Here is a 15,144-nt window from a genome sequence, read left to right as displayed (position 1 = left end):
AAATATAACAAACTATATTACAATAAAGTTGCCATGGGTAATTTCCTAATTTATATCAGAATATAAAAAAAAAAATATATATATATATATATATATAAATCTTTAAACTTTAATTTGTATTTACTAAAGCAGTATAACCCTTAAATCATGGGTCACCAAACTTGTTCCTGGAGGGCCGGTGCCCTACAGATTTTAGCTCCAACTCTAATCAAACACACCGGAACAAGCTAATCAAGGTCTTACTAGGTATACTTGAAACATCCAAGGGTGTGTTAAGGCAAGTTGGAGCTAAACTCTGCAGGGACACCGGCCCTCCAGGACCGAGATTGGTGACCCCTGCCTTAAATGATAACTTATTGCAATAAAAACATAATCACATTTATAACACAGTGGGGTTCAATAAAGTAGTCAAGCAGAATCTGCCTTTGACTTGACTTGCTCACCAAAGTCTCTGCATTGAGATATATAATATATAAAAACATTTGTTACAATAATAAATTGTCACTTATCTAGACTTAAGACATATCAATTGATATGAGACTGGTCAAATCACACCTGCACTTTTAACACAAGACAAACTCATGAGGATATGAGCTTATCTACATTAATAGCTGAACAAACATTTCATTTTCCATGCTTTTGTTTACACATTGTCAATTTGCATTGAATGTTTCTGTTTTCCACATACATTTTTAAACTTTACTTTGTATTTACTAATGCAGTATAACCCTTTAAACAATAACTTATTGCAATAAAACCATAAACACATTTATAACACAGTGAGGTTTAATACAGTAGTCAAGCAGAATCTGCTGTTGACTTGATTTGCTCACCAGAGTCTCTGCATTGTCAGGTGACAGTATGTACATTTAAACAAAATCTGATTCATTTACACCACTTAATTGAAACTTTTCATTTCATTGTTAGATTTTAACCATCCAACAAAGGGTTACATTAAATTTGAATTGACAATCTCGAAATAATCCCCATCATTCTCCCTATCTTGTCAGATGGGATGGTAAGCCAAATCCAAGGTTACCGTGGGCCAATTTTGGCCCGCAGGCCCTAGCTTGGGTGTCTCTGATCTATGCTAAAGTTAATTTTAAATGCCCATACATTCTTTTTTCTGGCAGTTGTTGGTATTAATAAAATGTTTATTTGCCATGTCAATGATTTAGTAATGCCACAAATAAAAAAGGATATTTGGTATAAAGTTGAAGTCAGAATTATTAAACCCCCTAAATTATTAGCCCCCTGTTTATTCCCCCAATTTCTGTTTAACGAAGAGAAGATTTTTTCAGCACTTTTCTAACCATAATAGTTTTATTAACTCCTTTCTAATAACTGAATTATTTTATCTTTGCCATGATGACAGTAAATAATATTTGACTAGATGTTTTCAAGACACTGAATGATGGTTTGTTTTGTAGACAACCGAAAAAATACAGCTTAAATGGGCTAATAATATTGACCCTAAAATGGATTTTAAAAAATTAAAAACTGCTTAAAATCTAGCCGAAATAAAACAAATCAGATTTTCTCCAGAAAAAATATTATCAGACATACTGTGAAAATTTTTATATATACAAATTCCTTTCTGTTTTATACTAATTACTATTTTAGGGTGTAAAAAGATTTGTTACAATAATAAATGATCACAACTTAAGACATATCAATTGATATGAGACTGGTCAAATCACACCTGCACTTTTAACACAAGACAAACTCATGAGGATATGAGCTTATCTACATTAATAGCTGAACAAACATTTCATTTTCCATGCTTTTGTTTACACATTGTCAATCTGCATTGAATGTTTCTGTTTTCCACATGAATGGACAACTGGGATATCTGCATGTGTGAGCAGGTGTGTGTGTGTGTGTGTGTGTGTTGAAATGGGTATCACAAGGAGGAGATGACTTATGAGGACATTGGCAATGCCCTAATTAAAATTTTTTTTAAGTTGTGTGTAGGGTGATAGAAAATACAGCTTGTAAAGTATAGAAACCTTTTAGAGTCTATGCTAAAAACTAGTACGCTTATAGGAATATCCCTGAATTCACAAAAACAAACTTTTCTGTGTGTGTGTGTGCGCGAGTGTGTATGAAATCAGCATATGGCTGGTCAAGAATAGACACATTCTCAGGTCAGAGGGAAAGGAAAAGCATTAACACACAAACTTCCTGTGAAATGTTGAGTTGGCTGCCATACGTTAGCAGGTAATTACAGTAAAAGAGCGTCCAGCTACTCGCAGCATGGTCACGGACATCGACTTAACGGCCACAGCAGAAATAATGACAGTAATTACCTCTCAGCCATGTTAGAAAGAGAGAGAGAGAGAGCAAAATAAAGCAGAGTGAAAGATTAAGAGAAAGAGTGAGAGTGAGACAGAAGTCCATTAGGGTAATGTGCAGTAAAATTTCTCTTAGAGAGCCGTGACTCGTTAAGTGCTCTCCATCTGTCTCGCTTTTTAAACTTAGGAAATATGAAAATCATTTATAATTGAGAATATCCAGGCACGCCTCGAGCTGGTCTGTGCATGTTAACTGGCACAGTCACAGCTCCTGTGTTTAAAAAAAAAAGAGAGCAAAGTCTTTATTAGAAAATAACATTGACTCCAGAATGAGTGGCGTCTGTCAGATGGATTTTCTTCCACATCATCCTGAGGAAACCACAGTCTTTTATATAGAACCAATGGACCCTTTTCACAAGTCTGTTAGGACGCGTTTAACGATCATTTGCATTATTAAATCTTTAAAAGTTTTTAATATTTCGATTTTTTAAAGTATGAACATTTATATGTATTTATGAACATATTATATCATCTTTGATTCAAATTACAAAAAAAACGAATTATTGCTTATGCGAGGCATTTCTACTGCACTGTAAATAATGTAATGACCAAAAGTCAAGACAATAAATATTTTTATGCTGCTTTAATTTATTCTAGTAGGTTAATCATGTTTCAACTAAAATTGTTAAGTTATACAGTTATATTTATATTTATACATAATATTTTTTTACTCAGTTGAGATGACTAAAAGTTTATTTGATTCAATTAAAAAAATGAACGCAGCAAGAATCTAATACTTTACAGTGTAAAAATGGTAACCTCCACACGCTACCTTAGTGTTATTGTGCTTCCCACCTCTAATTCCACTTTTTTTCAGTGTACACATCCTTAAAACAAAATAAACTTTAAATATAACTTTAAAAACTTCTAAATAAATTTGACAAAAATAGTTTTTAATATAGGGGCAGCACAGTGGCACAGTGGGTAGCCCTGTAGCATCACAGCAAGAAGGTTGTTGGTTTGAGGCTTGGTTGGGTCAGTTGGCATTTCTGTGTAAAGTTTGCATGTTTTCCCCGTGTTGGCGTGGGTTTTGTCCGGGTACTCCGGTTTCCCACAGTCCAAAGACATACACTACGGCCAATTCCCCTATAGCGCATGTGTGTGAATGAGAGTGTTTGGGTGTTTCCCAGTATAGGGTGGCTGCTGTAAGCGCATCTGCTGCGTAAAACATGCTGGATAAGTTGGTGGTTCATTCCGCTGTGGCGACCCCTGATTAATAAAGGGATTAAGCAGAAAAGAAAATGAATGAATGAATGTTTTTAATATATAAACTATATAATGTTAATATATAGTAACTTAATAGAAACTTCACTGTATATAGCAGAGCTGTGTGGGGGGAAAACAGATTTGTGTGTTTTCGGTTAAAATAGAATTTTCTTTTAATATTTAATTCATTTATCCAAATTAAATGTATCTTGTGTTATTTTTTTACCAGAAATTAAATTGCAAAAATTCAGAAAAGAAGTTAGGTCTTGAAAGTACTTTAAACTAAAATCTCTCTCTCTCTCTCTCTCTCTCTCTCTCTCTCTCTCTCTCTCTCTCTCTCTCTCTCTCTCTCTCTCTCTCTCTCTCTCTCTCTCTCAATTCAATTATTGCTTTATTGGCATGACAAATGTTATATATATTAACATATATATAATAGTTATATATATATAACATACATATATAATAAAAAAACAGTAAAAATATAATATACCATATTATTCAATATATCATATAATTAAAATACATAAATAAAAAGAATAGATCAGAATAAACTGTATGTTTAACACTCACCATTTTGGGATAAAACAGTAATAAAAACAATAGTAATCAGTATATTTATAATGATTCTCTCTCTCTCTGGAATCAGCTTTATTGACGTGTCAAGTATTGTGATGAACAATGAAAAAGCTGGTGTAGTAATTATATAATACATACATAAATACTTTTTTTTTTTTTGGTAAAAACATAGACAAATAAGAAAAATACCAATATGATTATTAAAAACATTATAAAACAAATTACAAAACTATACATTCATTTAGATGGTTTGTAATAATGTTTCTGACTGTGTTTTTTTCTGTAACCCTCCTGTTCTCTCTCTTTATCCATGTGATGAATGTCCATCATTGACAGTAGTGGCAGATGATAAATGCCTTCATTATCTTCAGTGAAACTCTGGCTTCAGCAGTCAATTCACTAGTCTTAAGAGGATTCTGTGTCTCTGCAGTGTGTTCAGGCAGGCCTGAGGCAAATCATATTCAGTTTCAGATTCAGAACAGCATCACTGGCATGATAATCAAAGGTTTAAGGTTACCAATGCATTAGTAAACAGTACTCACATTTGGACAACACGAAAAGCAACAGAGTTTGAAGTGATTCGATTTTCATTGTGTTCAGTGTGTATGTAATTATGGCATGAGATTAAGAAGTGTAATGGGGTTTATGGGGTTAAATGTACTACAACAGCACTGTAACATGTAGTATTTTAGTGTTAAATATTTATCCTTTCTACTTTAGTTAAACTTTTTTTAATAATTATAGATACTACATGCGAGCATTCAGAATCAACTTAATATTACTCTTCATGCCATCTGTAATGTACACTGTAAAACAACTTCCAATATTTTTAAGTAATATTAAGTAATATTTACTTCATCTCTGCTCTGACAGCTTTTGCTTTCAATAAAAGTTAAACAGTTAGATTTTTGCTGACATTTGTAGTTGTTTGATATTATTTATTTTATAAACTATTGTTGGAGACACAGTGGCTCAGTGGTTAGCAATGTCGCCTCACGGCAAGAAGGTCGCTGGTACCTCCGGGTGCTCCAGTTTCCCCCACAGTCCAAAGACATGAGCTATAGGTGAATTGAATAAACTAAATTGGGCGTAGTGTATGTGTGTGCATAAGTGTATGGATGTTTCCCAGTACTGGGTTGCGGCTGGAAGGGCATCCGCTGTGTAAAACATATGCTGGATAAGTTGGCGGTTCATTCTGCTGTGGTGGCCTCTGATAAATGAAAAATGTTTTTTAATGTACCAAGTATCAATAAAAGTCAAGAACAAGGTGAAATAATACAAACAAAGATTTGACTATACTATCTTTTGTTGCATTTTTCCCCATAAACAACCCCCCCTCCCCTTAAAAAAATGTATTAAATTAATAAATACATAAAACGAGTATATTCTCACAGAGTTTGAAAGTACCGTGAGGATATATTTGCCATTAATGTATACCCTTTGAGTTTCATTGCATTATCTTTTAAAGCATAGACCTTTTAATTTGCCCATTAGTTTAAGGGAAGTGTTACGCCTTTTTCAAAGTATGAGATCATTGGATTCCATACTGTATAAAGACATTTAGTGGATCCTCTAAGAGAGTATTTAATTTTCTCCAATCTTAAAAACAGATACTTATCACTAAACCAGAGTGAAACTAAAGGTGATTTACTTAATTTCCAATCAAGCAGTATTCTTCTCCGAGCCATAAGACACGCGAAAGCATAAGCGTCTCACCTCTACTTTATTGCCTGTGAAATTACATTTGAAATGTCAAAAATTGTCCTATAATGCAATTCAACATTGTAAATAAAAAACATGAAGCACAAAACATGGGATGCTATTGCAAGAGGTCAACAAAACAAAATGAGTGACTTTTAGCATACTAGGAGCACTTTAATTATTATAATTATTTTTGTAATTTGGAAGTCAAAGCCCTACGGTGGCCGAGAGAGCTTAACACGCTGCAATTTAATAAAGCACATGCAAAAAACACCAGCAAACAAACAAAACGATCTTCATCAATTTGACAGCACACGTGTTGCAAATTAGTCACAACACAAACAACTGAAGAAACGTGCAGCAAATTAGTCACAACACAAACAACTGAAGAAACGTGCAGCAAATTAGTCACAACACAAACAAGTGAAGAAACACACTGCAAATTGGTCACAACACAAACAACTAAAGAAACACACAGCAAATTAGTCACAACACAAACAACTGAAGAAACGCACTGCAAATTGGTCACAACACAAACAACTGAAGCAAATTAGTCACAACACAAACGACTGAAGAAACGCACTGCAAATTAGTCACAACACAAACAACTGAAGAAACACACTGCAAATTAGTCACAACACAAACAACTGAAGAAACGCACAGCAAATTATTCACAACACAAACAACTGAAGAAACGCACTGCAAATTAGTCACAACACAAACAACTGAAGAAACGTGCAGCAAATTAGTCACAACACAAACAAGTGAAGAAACACACTGCAAATTGGTCACAACACAAACAACTGAAGTAACGCACTGCAAATTGGTCACAACACAAACAACTGAAGAAACGCACTGCAAATTGGTCACAACACAAACAACTGAAGAAACACACTGCAAATTGGTCACAACACAAACAACTGAAGAAACGCTCAGCAAATTAGTCACAACACAAACATCTGAAGAAACGCACTGCAAATTAGTCACAACACAAACAACTGAAGAAACGCACAGCAAATTATTCACAACACAAACAACTGAAGAAACGCACAGCAAATTATTCACAACACAAACAACTGAAGAAACACACTGCAAATTGGTCACAACACAAACAACTGAAGAAACACACTGCAAATTGGTCACAACACAAACAACTGAAGCAAATTAGTCACAACACAAACAACTGAAGAAACGCACTGCAAATTGGTCACAACACAAACAACTGAAGAAACGCACAGCAAATTATTCACAACACAAACAACTGAAGAAACACACTGCAAATTGGTCACAACACAAACAACTGAAGAAACGCACTGCAAATTGGTCACAACACAAACAACTGAAGCAAATTAGTCACAACACAAACAACTGAAGAAACACACTGAAAATTGGTCACAACACAAACAACTGAAGAAACGCACAGCAAATTATTCACAACACAAACAACTGAAGAAACACACTGCAAATTGGTCACAACACAAACAACTGAAGAAACACACTGCAAATTAGTCACAACACAAACAACTGAAGAAACGCACTGCAAATTGGTCACAACACAAACAACTGAAGAAACACACTGAAAATTGGTCACAACACAAACAACTGAAGAAACGCACTGCAAATTAGTCACAACACAAACAACTGAAGAAACACACAGCAAATTAGTCACAACACAAACAACTGAAGAAACGTGCAGCAAATTAGTCACAACACAAACAAGTGAAGAAACACACTGCAAATTGGTCACAACACAAACAACTGAAGAAACGCACTGCAAATTGGTCACAACACAAACAACTGAAGAAACACACTGCAAATTGGTCACAACACAAACAACTGAAGCAAATTAGTCACAACACAAACAACTGATGAAACGCACTGCAAATTGGTCACAACACAAACAACTGAAGAAACGCACTGCAAATTGGTCACAACACAAACAACTGAAGAAACGCTCAGCAAATTAGTCACAACACAAACATCTGAAGCAAATTAGTCACAACACAAACAACTGAAGAAACACACTGCAAATTGGTCACAACACAAACAACTGAAGAAACACACTGCAAATTAGTCACAACACAAACAACTGAAGAAAGACACTGCAAATTAGTCACAACACAAACAACTGAAGAAACGCACAGCAAATTATTCACAACACAAACAACTGAAGAAACGCACAGCAAATTATTCACAACACAAACAACTGAAGAAACACACTGCAAATTGGTCACAACACAAACAACTGAAGAAACACACTGCAAATTAGTCACAACACAAACAACTGAAGAAACACACTGCAAATTAGTCACAACACAAACAACTGAAGAAACACACTGCAAATTGGTCACAACACAAACAACTGAAGAAACGCACTGTAAATTGGTCACAACACAAACAACTGAAGAAACGCGCAGCAAATTAGTCACAACACAAACAACTGAAGAAACGCACAGCAAATTAGTCACAACACAAACAACTGAAGAAACACACTGCAAATTAGTCACAACACAAACAACTGAAGAAACACACTGCAAATTAGTCACAACACAAACAACTGAAGAAACACACTGCAAATTGGTCACAACACAAACATCTGAAGCAAATTAGTCACAACACAAACAACTGATGAAACGCACTGCAAATTGGTCACAACACAAACAACTGAAGAAACGCACTGCAAATTGGTCACAACACAAACAACTGAAGAAACGCACTGCAAATTAGTCACAACACAAACAACTGAAGCAAATTAGTCACAACACAAACAACTGAAGAAACACGCAGCAAATTGGTCACAACACAAACAACTGAAGAAACGCACTGCAAATTAGTCACAACACAAACAACTGAAGAAACGCATAGCAAATTATTCACAACACAAACAACTAAAGAAACACACTGCAAATTAGTCACAACACAAACAACTGAAGAAACGCACAGCAAATTATTCACAACACAAACAACTGAAGAAACGCACTGTAAATTGGTCACAACACAAACAACTGAAGAAACGCACAGCAAATTAGTCACAACACAAACAACTGAAGAAACGCACAGCAAATTAGTCACAACACAAACAACTGAAGAAACACACTGCAAATTGGTCACAACACAAACAACTGAAGCAAATTAGTCACAACACAAACAACTGATGAAACGCACTGCAAATTGGTCACAACACAAACAACTGAAGAAACGCACTGCAAATTGGTCACAACACAAACAACTGAAGAAACGCTCAGCAAATTAGTCACAACACAAACAACTGAAGAAACACGCAGCAAATTGGTCACAACACAAACAACTGAAGAAACACACTGCAAATTGGTCACAACACAAACAACTGAAGAAACACACTGCAAATTAGTCACAACACAAACAACTGAAGAAACACACTGCAAATTGGTCACAACACAAACAACTGAAGAAACACACTGCAAATTAGTCACAACACAAACAACTGAAGAAACGCACAGCAAATTATTCACAACACAAACAACTGAAGAAACGCACAGCAAATTATTCACAACACAAACAACTGAAGAAACACACTGCAAATTGGTCACAACACAAACAACTGAAGAAACACACTGCAAATTAGTCACAACACAAACAACTGAAGAAACACACTGCAAATTAGTCACAACACAAACAACTGAAGAAACACACTGCAAATTGGTCACAACACAAACAACTGAAGCAAATTAGTCACAACACAAACAACTAAAGAAACACACTGCAAATTAGTCACAACACAAACAACTGAAGAAACGCACTGCAAATTAGTCACAACACAAACAACTGAAGAAACACACTGCAAATTAGTCACAACACAAACAACTGAAGCAAATTAGTCACAACACAAACAACTGAAGAAACGCACTGCAAATTAGTCACAACACAAACAACTGAAGAAACGCACTGCAAATTGGTCACAACACAAACAACTGAAGAAACACACTGCAAATTGGTCACAACACAAACAACTGAAGAAACGCTCAGCAAATTATTCACAACACAAACAACTGAAGAAACGCACAGCAAATTATTCACAACACAAACAACTGAAGAAACACACTGCAAATTGGTCACAACACAAACAACTGAAGAAACACACTGCAAATTGGTCACAACACAAACAACTGAAGAAACGCACTGCAAATTGGTCACAACACAAACAACTGAAGAAACGCACAGCAAATTAGTCACAACACAAACAACTGAAGAAACACACTGCAAATTAGTCACAACACAAACAACTGAAGAAACACACTGCAAATTGGTCACAACACAAACAACTGAAGAAACGCACTGTAAATTGGTCACAACACAAACAACTGAAGAAACGCGCAGCAAATTAGTCACAACACAAACAACTGAAGAAACGCACAGCAAATTAGTCACAACACAAACAACTGAAGAAACACACTGCAAATTAGTCACAACACAAACAACTGAAGAAACACACTGCAAATTGGTCACAACACAAACATCTGAAGCAAATTAGTCACAACACAAACAACTGATGAAACGCACTGCAAATTGGTCACAACACAAACAACTGAAGCAAATTAGTCACAACACAAACGACTGAAGAAACGCACTGCAAATTAGTCACAACACAAACAACTGAAGAAACGCACAGCAAATTAGTCACAACACAAACAACTGAAGAAACGCACTGCAAATTAGTCACAACACAAACAACTGAAGCAAATTAGTCACAACACAAACAACTAAAGAAACACACAGCAAATTAGTCACAACACAAACAACTGAAGAAACGCACTGCAAATTGGTCACAACACAAACAACTGAAGAAACACACTGCAAATTAGTCACAACACAAACAACTGAAGAAACGCACAGCAAATTATTCACAACACAAACAACTGAAGAAACGCACTGTAAATTGGTCACAACACAAACAACTGAAGAAACGCGCTGCAAATTAGTCACAACACAAACAACTGAAGAAACGCACAGCAAATTAGTCACAACACAAACAACTGAAGAAACACACTGCATATTGGTCACAACACAAACAACTGAAGCAAATTAGTCACAACACAAACAACTGATGAAACGCACTGCAAATTGGTCACAACAAAAACAACTGAAGAAACACACTGCAAATTGGTCACAACACAAACAACTGAAGAAACGCACTGCAAATTGGTCACAACACAAACAACTGAAGAAACACACTGCAAATTAGTCACAACACAAACAACTGAAGAAACACACTGCAAATTGGTCACAACACAAACAACTGAAGAAACACACTGCAAATTAGTCACAACACAAACAACTGAAGAAACACACTGCAAATTGGTCACAACACAAACAACTGAAGAAACACACTGCAAATTAGTCACAACACAAACAACTGAAGAAACGCACAGCAAATTATTCACAACACAAACAACTGAAGAAACGCACAGCAAATTAGTCACAACACAAACAACTGAAGAAACGCACTGCAAATTGGTCACAACACAAACAACTGAAGAAACGCACAGCAAATTAGTCACAACACAAACAACTGAAGAAACACACTGCAAATTAGTCACAACACAAACAACTGAAGAAACACACTGCAAATTGGTCACAACACAAACAACTGAAGCAAATTAGTCACAACACAAACAACTGAAGAAACGCACTGCAAATTGGTCACAACACAAACAACTGAAGAAACGCACAGCAAATTAGTCACAACACAAACAACTGAAGAAACACACTGCAAATTAGTCACAACACAAACAACTGAAGAAACACACTGCAAATTGGTCACAACACAAACAACTGAAGCAAATTAGTCACAACACAAACAACTGAAGAAACGCACTGCAAATTGGTCACAACACAAACAACTGAAGAAACGCACAGCAAATTAGTCACAACACAAACAACTGAAGAAACGCACTGCAAATTAGTCACAACACAAACAACTGAAGAAACACACTGCAAATTGGTCACAACACAAACAACTAAAGAAACACACTGCAAATTAGTCACAACACAAACAACTGAAGAAACACACTGCAAATTGGTCACAACACAAACAACTGAAGAAACGCACTGTAAATTAGTCACAACACAAACAACTGAAGCAAATTAGTCACAACACAAACAACTGAAGAAAATTGGTCACAACACAAACAACTGAAGAAACACACTGCAAATTATTCACAACACAAACAACTGAAGAAACACACTGCAAATTAGTCACAACACAAACAACTGAAGCAAATTAGTCACAACACAAACAACTGAAGAAAATTGGTCACAACACAAACAACTGAAGAAACACACTGCAAATTGGTCACAACACAAACAACTAAAGAGACACACTGCAAATTAGTCACAACACAAACAACTGAAGAAACACACTGCAAATTGGTCACAACACAAACAACTAAAGAGACACACTGCAAATTAGTCACAACACAAACAACTGATGAAACGCACTGCAAATTGGTCACAACACAAACAACTGAAGAAACGCTCAGCAAATTAGTCACAACACAAACAACTGAAGAAACACACTGCAAATTGGTCACAACACAAACAACTGAAGAAACGCACAGCAAATTAGTCACAACACAAACAACTGAAGAAACACACTGCAAATTAGTCACAACACAAACAACTGAAGAAACACACTGCAAATTGGTCACAACACAAACAACTGAAGCAAATTAGTCACAACACAAACAACTGAAGAAACACACTGCAAATTGGTCACAACACAAACAACTGAAGCAAATTAGTCACAACACAAACGACTGAAGAAACGCACTGCAAATTGGTCACAACACAAACAACTGAAGAAACGCACAGCAAATTAGTCACAACACAAACAACTGAAGAAACGCACAGCAAATTGGTCACAACACAAACAACTGAAGAAACGCACAGCAAATTAGTCACAACACAAACAACTGAAGAAACGCACTGCAAATTGGTCACAACACAAACAACTGAAGCAAATTAGTCACAACACAAACAACTGAAGAAAATTGGTCACAACACAAACAACTGAAGAAACACACTGCAAATTGGTCACAACACAAACAACTGAAGAAACACACTGCAAATTGGTCACAACACAAACAACTGAAGAAACACACTGCAAATTAGTCACAACACAAACAACTGAAGAAACACACTGCAAATTGGTCACAACACAAACAACTGAAGAAACACACTGCAAATTGGTCACAACACAAACAACTGAAGCAAATTAGTCACAACACAAACGACTGAAGAAACGCACTGTAAATTAGTCACAACACAAACAACTGAAGCAAATTAGTCACAACACAAACAACTGAAGAAAATTGGTCACAACACAAACAACTGAAGAAACACACTGCAAATTATTCACAACACAAACAACTGAAGAAACACACTGCAAATTAGTCACAACACAAACAACTGAAGCAAATTAGTCACAACACAAACAACTGAAGAAAATTGGTCACAACACAAACAACTGAAGAAACACACTGCAAATTGGTCACAACACAAACAACTGAAGAAACACACTGCAAATTGGTCACAACACAAACAACTGAAGCAAATTAGTCACAACACAAACGACTGAAGAAACGCACTGCAAATTGGTCACAACACAAACAACTGAAGAAACGCACTGTAAATTAGTCACAACACAAACAACTGAAGCAAATTAGTCACAACACAAACAACTGAAGAAAATTGGTCACAACACAAACAACTGAAGAAACACACTGCAAATTATTCACAACACAAACAACTGAAGAAACACACTGCAAATTAGTCACAACACAAACAACTGAAGCAAATTAGTCACAACACAAACAACTGAAGAAAATTGGTCACAACACAAACAACTGAAGAAACACACTGCAAATTAGTCACAACACAAACAACTGAAGAAACACACTGCAAATTGGTCACAACACAAACAACTGAAGCAAATTAGTCACAACACAAACGACTGAAGAAACGCACTGCAAATTAGTCACAACACAAACAACTGAAGAAACGCACTGCAAATTGGTCACAACACAAACAACTGAAGCAAATTAGTCACAACACAAACAACTGAAGAAACGCACTGCAAATTAGTCACAACATTTACAAATATCCACTGTTTCTACATGTTTCTAGGGGCACAAAAACATGATGGACCCTGCTGAGATATGGATGTGTGATTATCATAGATATGTGTTATTATGGGTTTATTATGTTGTGTAATCAGGATATTAAAATAAACGAAAAACAACTCCAATAACTACACTGAGCAACAGTCACGGCATAATAACACATCCGTCATGGGTCCGTCATGTTTTTGGGTCCCCTAGAAACATTTCTGTTGTGTTATTTGCAAATGTTGGTACCAATTTGCTGCTCATTTCTTCACTTGTTTGTGTTGTGACCAAAAATTGAATTGAATTGCTACTTTTTTGGGAGTATTTAGTTGTGCAGTAAGTTGTGCAGTGGTGGCAGGTCTCCGTCTGTGTGTATCTGTCTTTTTGACAAGCCAATGTTTGCAAATCTCTTTATAAGTACTCGACTCGCCAGGCCCGAGGCAGATTTTTCTGCACTCATCTACATTGACTGACCTGCTCTCTGGAGAATGACAGCCTTATCAACTGCAGCACACTTTTGTCGAGTGGTTAGACAGACAAAACTATCCTGGCAGAAAGAGTGTCAGGCAGAAAGAGCAAGACGGAGACAGTATTCAATCATTTAGAGGTGGTTCTTTCTTACAGCATGGTCATATCTATGTTCATCTTTCTATGCTTTGGCTTGTCAGTCACCCATATTAAATTGTGTTTGCGAAACACATAGTATCATTTAATTACCCAGAGTTCCCTCTTCGGTCTTACTGTTACGTGCAGACACAAACCACATTTTTTGTCTTGCAGGTTTAAACCCCTCGATTCTGTCTGTCTCAGTGTTGTCACTGTCTTTCTCAGTTAGTGTCACCTGCAGTGCCACACGCACACACATGCTGAAAATCCACATGCATAATTGGCCCTTGAAGGGAAAACCTTTTAGTCGTGGCTGTCAGAGTTTTACCCCGCAGCTTGCCTTGGGCACCTGACTCCTGACATCATGTAATGAGTGTATCTATGTGTGTGAGGATGTATGTGTTAAAAATACAGAGAGACAATGTGTTAGGAGGAGATAGAAAAAGAAAATCTTAGAAAAACAGAATTATGTGTTATCTTCCATTACTTTTTAAAGTGTTACAAACATAAAATATTGTAAAAATAAACGATTTTCAATTTTACATTTAAATATTTTA

At 36.0% G+C, this 15,144-nt stretch overlaps 1 protein-coding gene across 4 annotated transcripts in view; it reads left to right on the top strand.

The window, feature by feature from the left end:
- The window catches only part of sobpa (sine oculis binding protein homolog (Drosophila) a), a 78,720-nt gene that overhangs the window by 49,850 nt on the left and 13,726 nt on the right, over nt 1-15,144 (top strand). The gene's annotated exons all lie outside the window — the stretch shown is intronic.

Source organism: Danio aesculapii, chromosome 13, assembly GCF_903798145.1.
Source record: "Danio aesculapii chromosome 13, fDanAes4.1, whole genome shotgun sequence".
Lineage (NCBI taxonomy): Eukaryota > Metazoa > Chordata > Actinopteri > Cypriniformes > Danionidae > Danio > Danio aesculapii.
This window is presented reverse-complemented; position numbering and strand designations above follow the sequence as displayed.